The following is a 13,445-nucleotide window of genomic DNA, read 5'->3' on the forward strand; positions in this document are numbered from 1 at the left end:
ACCAGGCAGAACAATATTATCGACCAACTAGAGGCTGGTGAGCTGAACGTCTACAAACCAAGAAATAGCTCTGTGATTTTCTAACTGTGGTGGAAAAGTCAATGCGTGAACTAAATACTTTGTTCAACGATTCTCTTAGTTCAAACAACGCTGTGCTACCGCAGCACTTTCATGGAATATTTAAGTGTAATCCCTAATAAAACTCTAATTCTACCAGTTCCCATCCACTCGTCTTCACACGACCACAAGGCAGACCATGTTTCAGTCCACACCAGTTTGCAGGCCTTTCTTTTGCTATTAGCTATAGATATAATTACACTCTTCACAAAAGCTGTCATCTAATCTCAGTTCAAACACACCTCCACACATCACTTGGAGATTTACCAGACATATTTCTTAGTATTAGATTGAATTACAGCTAATATTTAAAAGCTGTATCGGAAAGTAAAAACCTCAGCCACTTGATGAAGACTGTTTGCAGTTTTGTTTCCAAACATGAGTAATTTGATATACTGTTAATAAATATTTAAAAATGTAGACTTTGGTTCAGGCATATGTCCCTGAATATTCAGCGCATGTGCATGATGATGTTATCTCACTCTCTGTGAACAGGTTAGTGCAGATTTACCTGCATGCTCACATTTTTCCAACTTTGTCTCGTAGAGATTAAGGTTATACTACTTCACTACTGATTTTCATGTTGCATGTTTTGAAAGTAATGAAGAAATATTATTTATTAACGTATCTGTCAAGCTGCAACGTGTTCCTACAGAAAGCATCTGCAAAATGTTCACTGACAGTCCGCTCATAGCAACTAAAGCATCATTAAACTTTTTTTATGGTCATGTTTAGGCACTCAGACTTAAGGTTTGGGGGAAGATGGTGGTTTTGGTTGGAAAAAGTCACTTGAAGCACGATAGTTAAACCGAAACCACGATCTCTGGTTTATTTACGGGGACGGCGCACATCAATAAACATTAGCATGAAAGTGTAAATGAGTTACTGAAAACCAAAATACACTTTGGAACCAGAAAGTGTTAAATGATATCAACAAACACTTGCACCCGTCTGCTCCAGTTCTGTGTATCTGCGGTCTGCATTTATTTATCTGATCTGGTACCCTGTACTTGTACTCTAATGGTGTTGTCTTGTGTTTATCTCTGATGCTCAGTTCTGCTGCTGAAATGACCTAAATTCCCCACAGAGATTGTTAAAGTTTCATCCGCTCTAATCCAGTGCGTTTGTTTCAACTTTTTACATTCCTGCTGGCCTGATTTACATCTAATTGTCATCGTGTCACATGTGAGAAGTCCTCAGCGGAGGGTCTACAAGCAGTGTCTTGCCTTTACCGGCATTTAATGGCCCTCATTATGTTAAATGCAAAACAAGATAACTGCAACCATGTGACTGCCAATTCCCATAAATCTTCCTTATAGGGGGCCTACTCTGCGCTAAGACGGGGGAATGTAAAAGCATTTAAACTGCTTAGAAATTATGTCGTTCATATTTTGTAAAAAGAACAAGACACCTCTTGTGACAAAATGATGACAAAATGTAAACAACCTGAAATAATGACTTAGATTATGACTCGTGAAATACAATTTTCTTGCATTTTTGTGTATCTTTGATGACAATGTAAAAATTTAAGGTACATCACTTAAGTATTTCCATTTCATCTACACTTCTACTTCACTACAACTCAGAGATAAATATTGTATTTTTTACTCCACTACATTTATTTCACAGGTTTAGTGTACAGGTTAAGATTTTACATACAAAACAAATGATCAGTTTATAAAATATGATGTAAAATAGTTTCCACCTCCATCAACTACAACAGCAAACGATACTTACAAATAGATGCATCAGTACTAATAATCCCAAAATATAATACATGATGGTATAACTCACAGGAGAATTTTGAAATTCTGAAATACATTTTGTTAATAATACTTTTACTGAGGTGACATTTTTAATTCACTTAAAATGTATTATTTTTCTATTGCTGTTTTTACTTAAATAAAGGATCTGAATATTTCCTCCTCTGCTGGTTAATGAGATATATAGTTACCACTGAACTCATTGTTACTCAAATTGTCGTTGAGTAAATCACCGAACCATTTTCCCGCACAATCGTTGTAACTCTCTCTGGAGCTCCGGCTAAAAGCACACACTGTAAATGTAAAACATGGGTTGCTGAGAGCTGAAGCCTTTATTGTCTGGATTAATAACCCCATAGTCCGAGGTAATGGCTTACTGGAAGCACTGTTCTTTTCTTCTGCCTTTTCAAGGCGTCAGTCCACTGAGATCTGTAGAAACGCCTGAGGGGAAGCTCAGTCGTAGCCTAGACCAGGAGGAATAAGTTGTTCAATAACTGGCCCCAAACCAGCACTCGATGTAAAATGCACTCCTCCTGTGTGAAATGGTTAATTACAGTTATGCATATTTTGGCGTAATTTCCTCAAACAATGAAAAATAATAAATCACGATTATCAAATATGCTTCACAGTCTCACCTCCCCGTGGGATGATTGTTCAAGGATCAATAAAACACACAAAGGCTCAGTGTGTGATTGCAGCATGCTATTCTCGTTGTGTTTGCATAGAGATTTATTGGACTGAGGATGTTTATTTTCACTGTGAAATTTATAGCCTGAGAATTTGGCTGTGGGTTTCAACAACAAGTTTTACATGAGGGTACTTTGAGGCTGTACAAGGTGTGTTTGTATTTGTAATATCTAATTTATGACTTTTACAAAAGTCTCAGTATTCCATGTTAGGTCAAAGTCAACATAATAATCATGTTTGTGATTTATATTTTTGTAAAATAAAGTCCAGACTGTGCTGAGAATGGTGCACCAGCCCTTACATTTCACTTATTCACTGTTTAATGAATGAATTACAATGAGCGTTACAGTAAAGTAAGCCCCCACAAAGCTGCCAGAATACTGATACCTGAAATATCCACCCCAGAATAACGTAAGTGCCATACTAAATAAAAGCCTAGCAGATCTTTAGACAAGATAAAGATCAGGTGCCAGCAGAGAAAACGATCAAGTGTGGGTAAAGACGGGTGATGGCGTTGAAAAAAATAACATGAATGGTTTCTTGAAGAGAAGCATTTTCAAGCCTTGAATCTCCTTTAAAACTTTGAAGGAGTTTAGAGTGGACGCTCACCAGGTCAAAGTCTCCTCTTGCCTCTGCAGAATGCACAAAAAATACATTTATTCACCCAGGTGGTGATTGAGGGAGGTGGCAAATGATCATGGAAACAAGCATCATGAAGATAGCTTACAAACGTTATCAAAATTCATTTTACTAAACTGTGACTTTGCCATCACAGAACATCTCTCGATCATGAGGTCGACTCATTTTGCTTGACCCATAAACATCGCACAAGGTTATTACCACAAGGTAATTTAGGAATAGGCAACATGTACATTTTGACACAAGTAAAGTAGTAATGTATCTGGCCATACAGCTCTATTGTATCTTTTATCTCCACTTTTCACTAATTGGACATTATTAAGACATTTATCAGAGGCTGAGAAAATCTCAATTTTCTGACCTAATATTCCCACACATTTCTCTGTACTGTAACATTTTCTCCTCACTGTCAGAAAACACCACATATATATGTGTATTCTGTATTTTTATGCTCTTATCCTTTAATGATGCTGTATTACACTTACTGTGAATTTTGGGGAATTATTTTTTATGGCTGCAGACATCTACTGCATCATTATGAGCACATTCCCCTGTAATTCAGACTAACATATTTGGTATTCTGGGAAACCTTGGTCTCTGGACTAGAATTAACAATTATGTCTTGGGTTTGCACAATCCTTGTCTGCACAACATGAGTTTGTAGTAATGGACCCACCAGATGGTCTGTTGGGCCGAAGAGGTTTAACTACAACATTGAGAGAGCACCAAGTTATGAGGTGAAATGCTCTCATTATCAATTAAATGAGACTAAGCGCCTACAGCCATGCTAGACACAGCAGTGCTTTGACCTAAATGCTAACGTCAGCATGCTAACGTGCTCACAAAGATAATGCTAGAATGTTGATGTTTAGCAGGTATAATGTTTATCATGTTCACAATCTTAGTTTGGTGTGTTAGCACGCTAATATTTGCTAATTAGCACGAAATACTAAGCACAGCTGAGGCTGAATGGAATGTTATTAGTTTTGCAGGTATTTGATCATAAAAGTATTGGAGTGAATGAAATGTTGACCAGATGATGGCGTTTGATGAAAGGTCAGGGGGTCAAAGTTATTACAGTTCTGGGGACCGTAAATGTCTGTAACAAATGCCACAGCAGTCCATCCAATAGTTGTTAAGGTATTTTAATGAAAAGCCAACGTATCAACGTCATGGTGGCACTAGAGGAAAGGTCACAGGATCGCCGAAGCCATTACGATTCTTCCTCAGGGGACCATGAGTGTCTATACAAAATGTCATGGCAATCCATCCAATGGTTTGTGGAAAATGGTGGAGCAAATGGCCACACTTGGCGGTGCAAAAAACCTGCCATCACACCTCCTCCTGGCAGCATCACACTGCCTCTCTGTTGTCTCTTCAAGAACCCTGCGTCTTCGTAGTCTTGATGCAATTCAATGCACAGGGAAAACAGCGCACACTTTCCTCTCCTCGAGGGCATTCGTGGTGCCAATCGCTGCGTAAAGGGATCAGTGTGTTTCAAACAAAGCGCAAACAGCATCTGGAAACCCCCCACACACCTTTCAGATAATGTATGTGACTTTCCAAGATCGACAATCTGATAATCACGGCCACTTCAGAGAATGATCTGCCAGGCGTGTGGAGGTTTGAAAGTAGGTATGATTTGAACTTCTCTCTCAAGCTGAGACTGTAAATGCAATGTTTTTGAATGACTGAATGCCACTTCTGGGTTGTGAATGACTCTTTCCAGTGCTACCTAATTTATAATCAAATATTGGTACAACCACACAACACTGCTCTCACCACCGCTCCCCGAGATATTTATCTGCTCGACATTATTACCCACCCTATCTATACATATTTATCTGAAAAGACGTCTTCCAGCAACATGTTCCCTTCGTGTGGCTCATGTTTCCTGTGTGGCACTGCTGCTGTCTGTCTGTGTGGGCAGCGAATTGATTGCTCTTTGTATCTCTGGAGGTGTTTTCGGTTATAAAGGAATTTCCCCACTGTGAGATCAAAATGAATCAATTGATAAATTATAAAAAGAAAAAAAAAAAAGGGTTCTGCTACTAGCGCTGCCCTTGAAGCTCACCCGAGTTGGCAGGTATGGCGCCCAGTGTCAGTTCAGATCTGGCTGAGTGCGTAACATGCCACCCTCATTCTAATGAAGGTCTTTTGGATTACCCTCCACAGTCATTAGATCAGCATAATAAAGGGACTCTGGCCAGTGTATGAGGAGGAGGAGGCAGGGCGAGGGTCGGGTACTCGGTGTGATAGACAGCGACCTATAAGGCCTACACGTGAATGGGGGACGCTTCAGTGAATTCACTTCCTCAGTTTGTCCCTGGCAGGCCCCAAGGTCACGTCTGCTCGATGCTAAGGAGGCTTTTGTGATGGAAATCCTGTGGATAAAGTTTAACCCCTAGAACAATCCAAAACCTGGTCCTCCATGTTCGCGAGCCCCCACCCCCCCCTCACCCTGCTCCAATCCAGAAGCAATAGGCTGTGAGTCCCGTGGCAGGTCCTTGTCATTGGACCTGGCTGCAGATTGGATGGATAAGTGTTAAGTATGCTTGAGTGGGGTGACATTGTATTCTTTAGATTTGACACAGATGTTGCAGGGAACGAGAAGGGGGGGTGGGGGGGGGGGTCGGTGGAAGGGAGAAACAGAGCGAGAGAGAATGAAACCCATCTGTAATAATGTGCATGAATGATTGATTCATGTGCAATTGATTTTTTGTGAAATTAAGGCAACAACAAGAAAAAACAAGCATGTAATTTGTGATAAAATGAAATCTTCTTGGTGCCAAGATGACTCACTTAGGAGTGAAACGTGGAAACAGGCTAAAATCCGGCTCATACTGTCCCACAGTGGCACATAATAAGAAGTTTAAAACATTCTGGGACCAACCAGCCTCGAGTTCCCCTGGGAGGGGGATGGTTAAATAACGCCACTCCCCAATCTCCTCTGAGCTCAGCTTGTTTTGTGCTCGCAGGAAGCGTGAAATCAGTATAGACGCCAAATATTACCAGTGTACACACTCAATACATCCTCACTATTCATATAAAAGTAAATCTGTTCCACGTCAGTTGGCCGACTGTAATGTTTCTCATGCCAAGAGGACGATTCATCTGTTCTGCTGTACTGCTGATTCACCACGATCTCGTCCTCTGTTCTGCACAGCAGCGTGCAATCAGATTTCCAGGCCGTGATCTGTAAAACTGTTTACTGTTTAATGGCACATTTAAAAACTGAGGACATGATCTGCTTTGGAAGCAGGCAGCAGAGACTACAGCCATGTTAGCGGCTCTGTGAGGCTGTACAAAATGTTAACGTCAGCATGCTAACATGTTCACAATGACAACGTTAAAGGGGAACACCATCAATTTTACACATCAAGGTCTACAGGTTTACAGGTCTTGTGGAGTACTACTGCATATGTTAAGAAAAGTTGTATGAAGTTTTTAGTAGTTCCAGAGGGAGCTATGTGAAGTAACTGAAGACAACAAATTTGAAAATGACAATAATCTGGGGGTGTGGAGTTAGAAAGATGTGAGCTTACCAAACCTCTGTAGCCCGCTCCTCATCTTTGCTTGAGACTAGCAGCTACATGGCTACATTAGCCGCTATTATCATAACACACCCGAGTCTCCAACTGAACTGTCGAGTTGCATCATGGGTAACGTAGCCATATGATTTTGGCAAGGAAGAAGACTGCGTGAAATAAAAAACTGTCCAACGTGAGTTCAACAATGTTATAGGAGTACTTGTTTGTTTAGCAGGTAATCTACCACGTTCAACATTCTGGTTTCACATGTTAGTCTGCTGACATTTGGTAATTAGCACTAAACACAAAGTGCAGCTGAGGCTGATGGGAATGTCATTTTTTTGCAGGTATTTGGTCGTAAAAAAAAAGTTCACCTGATGGTGGCGCTAGATGAAAAGGTGATGGATTACCTAAGTGATTACCATTACACCTGAGGGAAACCTAGATGCCTTTACCCAAATTTCATGGCAATCCATCCAATACTTCACTCAAAACTCCAACTGTTAACCTCATGGTGGCGCTGGAGGAAAAGTCACAGTTGGATGCATCCTCTGGGGAACATGAATGCCTTTACAACATTTCTATCCAACCAATATTTGTTATATATTTGTATTAGATATTTCTGGACCAACATTGCCTTAAATTGCATTGAAAAATAAAAATGCAAGTAGAAAAGTATAAAACAGTTGCATGGCAGATGCCATTGTGACTCTTGTGTGACTCTTAACTTTCAACTCAATTCAGTTCAATATGTTTTACTGGCATGATTAGTGAAAGATTCTCCCTAAAAATCTAGATTGCATAAAAATAAATCTCTTGGACTCGATAATGAGCATCTGTTCCAGTTTTATGACTGTGCATGTGAGCGTATGTGTTTGCATGTATGTGCTTTACTACCTTGTAAATGACGCATTTGTGTTGCTGTGTATTCACGACCTGAACAGTGAGTGTTTTCTGACTCTATTGGGATAGCATTACTGTCTGTCTCTCCACCCTGGTGTGTGTGTGTGTGTGTGTGTGTGTGTGTGTGTGTGTCACTTCCCACCTTTGAACACAAGGTGGGGCTGTGAGACCTGTGCTAATCACCAGACTTTCCTTTCTCATGTTCCTCATCTCTCTACATACCTTTTCACCATGTTGGTGCTGCTGTCATCTTAATGTCACGGCGGTGGAGTGAAGAAGGCGTGACCGGGGTGGGAGATGGTGTGTGTGTGTGGGTGTGTGTGTGGATTCCTGTGGGTCTTGTTTTTCCTCTCCTGCTCAGGGATGGCAGCACTCGAGTCTGGGAGACATTGATTTGGACGGGACTGCTGCTCTGTGACGAGACAAACCACAGCACGCCAAGGTCACTCAAACCCATCATCTTTCTATTCAAAGTAGGACGGGCTCTGCAGTGAAGCATGGGGAAGACGGGCTGTCTAAAAGCTTCCCTTATAGTCCCTCAAGCATGGAAAAATGAACTCCCGGCCCAGAATCATTTGATGCTCAATGATCTTTCAAGGCTCTAAATTGTTTTACCAGGTGTAATCGCCCTCCTGAAATGTCACAGAAAAGTATTTGGTCTTAAGGGACTTTTATAGCTTTCCTTTGATAGTACTGAGTCCTTAAAATCAGCTGCAAGTTGGTATGAAAGTGGATTTTGGCGGGGAGAGAAGAGAGGTTACACTTCTCAGGTAATGGCCAAGGCAAGGAGCATGTCTCTGCTGTCAGATGAAAAGCTTGTATCGGCCAAAAAAAAAAAAAGTCAAGTTAGCTGGAGGTTAAACCACACCAACAACTCTGTCTGTTCCACCTTTTATCGCCAATTTGGACATTTCTGAGCCCAAAATGGAATTAAATATTGATTAATCCCTTTAGAATAAAACATTCAAATCATTAAAATTGGAGACAGCAGTTGCGTTTTTCCACAACTGCCGAGAAACAGACCCCATCCAAGGGTGCAGGGGAGCTCTTTATGGCTGTCGTGTTCTATTTCAGGGTTAATCATGTGAAACTCACTTTTCAAGTGGAGCTGGACGTGTTCCAATTTGCTCTGAGTCAGAGCTGAAGACTTCGTTGCAGTGCAAAAATGAGAAAATACTTCCTTTATTGGAATTAAGGGGTTTGTGTTGCCATTATCGCAACTGAGACATATGGTTTTTAACTTTTCTTCTTCTCCCTGCAGCTCTATTAGAAGAATAAATGATGCCTTTTCTGTGTTTCTTCACCTTAATGCATCCAGGGAGCAGGTTTATGGAGCGTGCATGCTGTTTTTTCATCAACAACCTGAGTTTTGTTCATGTACTTACTTGCAACCACAACTGGGAGTTCCTCAGCACTGGTGGAAGAAGTACTGAGATCTTTTACTAAAGTAAAAGTACCAATATCACAGTGCAGAAATACTCTGTTACGAGTACAAGTCCTGCATTTGAAGATTTTCAAAAGTAAAAGTATGAGAAAATATACTTAAAGCATCAAAAGTAAAAGTACTCATTATGCAGAATGGCCCATTTCAGGATAATTTGTAGGCTATTATATTATTGAATTATAACTATTGATGCATTAATATGTTCATCACTTTAATGTTGCAGCTGGTAAAGGTAGAGCTTATTTTAATTACTTTATATACTGCTAGGTAGTTCTGTAATATTACATAATAAATTGTTGAATATTTGTTGTATTAATAATCTGAATCTGCAAAGTAACTGAAGCTTTAAATGTAGTGGAGTAAAAAGTACAAATAGCATGAAATGGAATTACTCAAGTAAAGTATAAGTACCTCAAAACAGTACTTAAGTACAGTACTTGAGTAAATGTACTTAGTTACGTTCCACCACTGGCAGCTGGCTGCTGGTTTCGAACCAGTCACCCTGTCCTCCATGTCCCAGTCCAGCAAAAACATCTGTTGTGTCACGTCACAGCAATTTAGTCTCATTTTCAGCCTTCAAAATGGAGTTTTCTTCAAACAAGTAGAAGTTTAAAAGCTCAGTGAAAGTTCATCCAGAAAGAAAATATTTCATATGCATGCTCTTAACATATTTATGCATATTTCCTGTGCTGTCATCTGAGGATCAGCTTCTTGGTTCCCACTACTCTAACCCATCTGATTTAACCATTATACTGTCGGTATCAGACTTTTAAACTGCTCTTTACTGCTTTCAGCTGTCATTTCACTGCTTCCTTGACACACTCCACTTCTCTTCGGCCTGTTTTCTTATGAGCCGGTCTCAAAAAGTGACTCAGCTCAAACTCCTGTCTCAGTCTGGTCACATCCATGCAGTTATCTTCAAACAGAGGTCTGGTCTTTCTCCACCAAAAAACATGTCATCACCAGCGTCGAGGCTCGAATGGGGCCAAAGAGTCCTTTAAAAACAAGAATTGTCATAAATGTAAACATTTTTAACATTTTTTTTCTTGTTTACATTCAATGTTACTCACCAAAAAGCATTGTGAGTATCCTTGAGGCCCGACAAGCGTGCTGAAGAAGTTTCCTTCTTCACCAAACATTTACATTTCCTGCTTTAGTTTTACGTCCATGTTTGCTAGCTTATTGTCTTTTTCTTTACTGCCTTGCTGCCGTCGATCAGCGAAACTGCGTGAAACCAGCAGCAGGAGTCTATATCGCATCACCCGATACAAACAAAACAGGGACCCACTTGTAAAAACATTGATCCATAGCATTACTAGTGGTCAAAAACTCCACAGGGTATCCTTTAATTATATACTTACTGAGTTCTTAACCCCCACTTCATCATGTCCTTACAGTTGTGGATAAGAAACTCTAATCATTAAGAGGAAATAATTGTAGTAGAATAGAAAAAGAAAAGTAAAAGTAAAAGAAAGGTTGTAAAGTAACTCTCAGTGATTACACTTCCTGCCCAACACTGATGGGTATCAACACTGATACCTACATGATATCGTACTAAAAACATCCATGTAGGAGTCATGGAAATAAAGAAAGAACAGTTCTTGTATTGCAGTGTGAGCTAGTTAGTCCTTGTTTTATAAGTATGATATGGAAAAATGTATTATTTGGCTGTTAGCTGACATATGCCTACTATTATATATTTATATTTATTTTACAAACAGCATATTTCACTTTTAGCGTTTCAAGAGAAAAAGCCTTTTGGATGGAGACTAACAGATGTGTGTGACAATCGTAATGGACGTTTTGGAAGTGACGCTAGCTGGACATGCTAATGATTTCAAATACAAATTTGTATGAACCTGCATATCAATATATACATGTTATATACTGGGTTGCCCTTTCATGAAAATAATAATACCATGATGGGGTCTAATCCCCAAAAACTACTTCAGCAATTTCCACTCTGAAATCTTTGAATTTGTCTCGAGATGAAACAGCCAATGAGGTCTAGAAATGAGTTGAATAAAGAAAATGACTCATTTCTTGAGAGTTGATTTGTATCAGAATAGATACTCAGATGAATATCTCGCCTTATTGACAGGTTTCTTTTTACTTGTTTACCGAAAAGTGTGAGTTTGCAGTGTTACTTCTGACAAGGCGCGGTGCTTGGCGTCACCCAGCTTGTTCAAGTTTCATTATAAAATCCACCCTCGAAATGTATTTCCAACGGTGACTCTTCAATAGAGTCATTTCAGCCCTGCGGTCGGGCTAAAATTGCGCCCTGAAGAGCGTTGCGAGTGTGTCGAGTGTAGAAGTGAACAACTCTTTTTTAGGACTTTTTTTTATCTTTTATGTTTTCTTACGGGACACATGGCGCACACAACTTGGCTGCAGCTAGGCTACAATCAGCGGCTATTCAAACACAATCAGCCACATTGTGCCACGGAGCCACACAAAAATCCTCTCTCCGATTACCAACACAATCACATCTGATTGCTCATCGTGTGTGTGTTGGTCAGTTTCCAGATGGTTCCTGATTTCTGCTCCTCGGAAAGAGAACTCATGTATTTAAACAAAGACGACATATACATCGCGCCATACTGTGAGGCGCTTTCAGCATAATTGTATTTATTTTACAGGTTATTGTTCTACTGTTATTACCAGATGTTTCTCTTTTCCTTCATTTATTTATTATTTTCCTCTTTACAATTTGGCAGCACAGGTGCTTTTACAGGCCAATAATAAAAGCTGCAACTGTGACCGTAATTGAGAGCGAGACAGACGGAGCGCTGCTGCTTTTTCTAGTTATTTATTCATACTCCTCACAAATACACAGGTTTAAAACCACTTAACATTCAGACTCCAGACGTCCTCTCTGTCTCTCTCTGTTCCCTACAGTAAAATATATTAATAAACAGGTTTGTTTGTGGCTCCTTTTTAAAGTAAATACACTGTGGCCTTATCGTTTGCATCATCCTCACAGCCTTAACAGCATAGTCTAAATAAGCAGGAGAAAGTATTTAGGAAGTTATCGCAGTGTGGGTTGTTTTTCTGCTCGGCAGGAGGAGATTAATGGTTTGTTTGCATTCCCTGCGTGCTGTTCATCGTTGTGCTGTCCCAAGCAACGCACTGCTGTATATATACAGGACATATAATGGAAGATAAATGTGGCAGGAGAGGAAATACTCTTCCTGGGGGATCGCTGTGCGGATGGGAAATAGCGTAAGAGGAATTTAGTGTTAACAGATGAGATGTCAGGTCACTAAGATGTAGTTTTTGTTCATTTTACAGCTTGTTGTCTTTCTGTGTGTGTTTAGCCTCTGACCTCTGGACAGTAGTGGAGACTTGTCATCACTAAACAAACTGTGATGTTGTAATCTGTAGGTGACGAGAGACGCACCAAGACTGAAGCAAATTGTTTATTATTAATATTTCACTTTTCATGTGAACAACCGAGTGTAACACTATTAATGACCCCTGTTTTCAAACAATATTGCTCTGGGATTTAGTAGCAGTGAAACATTTTCTTTTATGTTATAACAAAACTTGCTGGTGCTATTCCAGTATGTTGAAATGCTGCTCAGGGCCCACAGTGGCTCGTTCTGGCCCTGGTAGGTGAGCAGAAGCTGTTTCAGCATCTTTGAAAATGATGTTATTTTCGTAGCCAAGCAAGATGTCTGGCAGGAGAAAATGCGGAAAATGATTGTTTATTCATCTCTGAAAGCTGGTGGGTTTGCACATTAATCCCTTGAGGACAGATTGACGTCAGCCTTTGAAGTCCAACAACATGATCATAATCCCCTTTTGAACTCCAACATAATTGGTATCAGTTGTTGAAAGGAGGCGATGAATGAAAGCAGTGACTGAAAAACAGGTCTTGGTGTAGCTTTACACGTTAATTATTTGGCTTATCTGTGTAATGAAACAGAAGATCACTGAATAAATGTGTTTGAAAAAGTGAAAGGTTTCAGTCCTGCAATCTCAAATTTATCAGTCAACATTTCAAAAGGAAATAATTACTTCATCATCAAAACATTATTTAATTGGAGGCAAAGGTCTGAAGAAGATGATAAATTGTAATTCATAGTCTGCCTTGTATTCAAGCGGAAGAACAGTCACGACTTGTTTTGAATTGTGGATATAAAAGTTTGGAATAAAACTTTATAAAACAACGCGAAACAATCAGGTGCGATCAAAGCTTCTCAGTCAGACAGACTTTATTCTTATCAAGTTATAGCTTTCTGAACACGAAACAATGTGGTGTTTTGAATTCACTGTCAAGAAAGCGTGTTTCTGTCAGGACGCTGTTTCATCATCACCGTCAGCTGGAGCAGAAGCAGCTGTCTGCTTCGAATCCCGTCA

This window comes from Enoplosus armatus, chromosome 9 (assembly GCF_043641665.1).
Source record: "Enoplosus armatus isolate fEnoArm2 chromosome 9, fEnoArm2.hap1, whole genome shotgun sequence".
NCBI lineage: Eukaryota > Metazoa > Chordata > Actinopteri > Centrarchiformes > Enoplosidae > Enoplosus > Enoplosus armatus.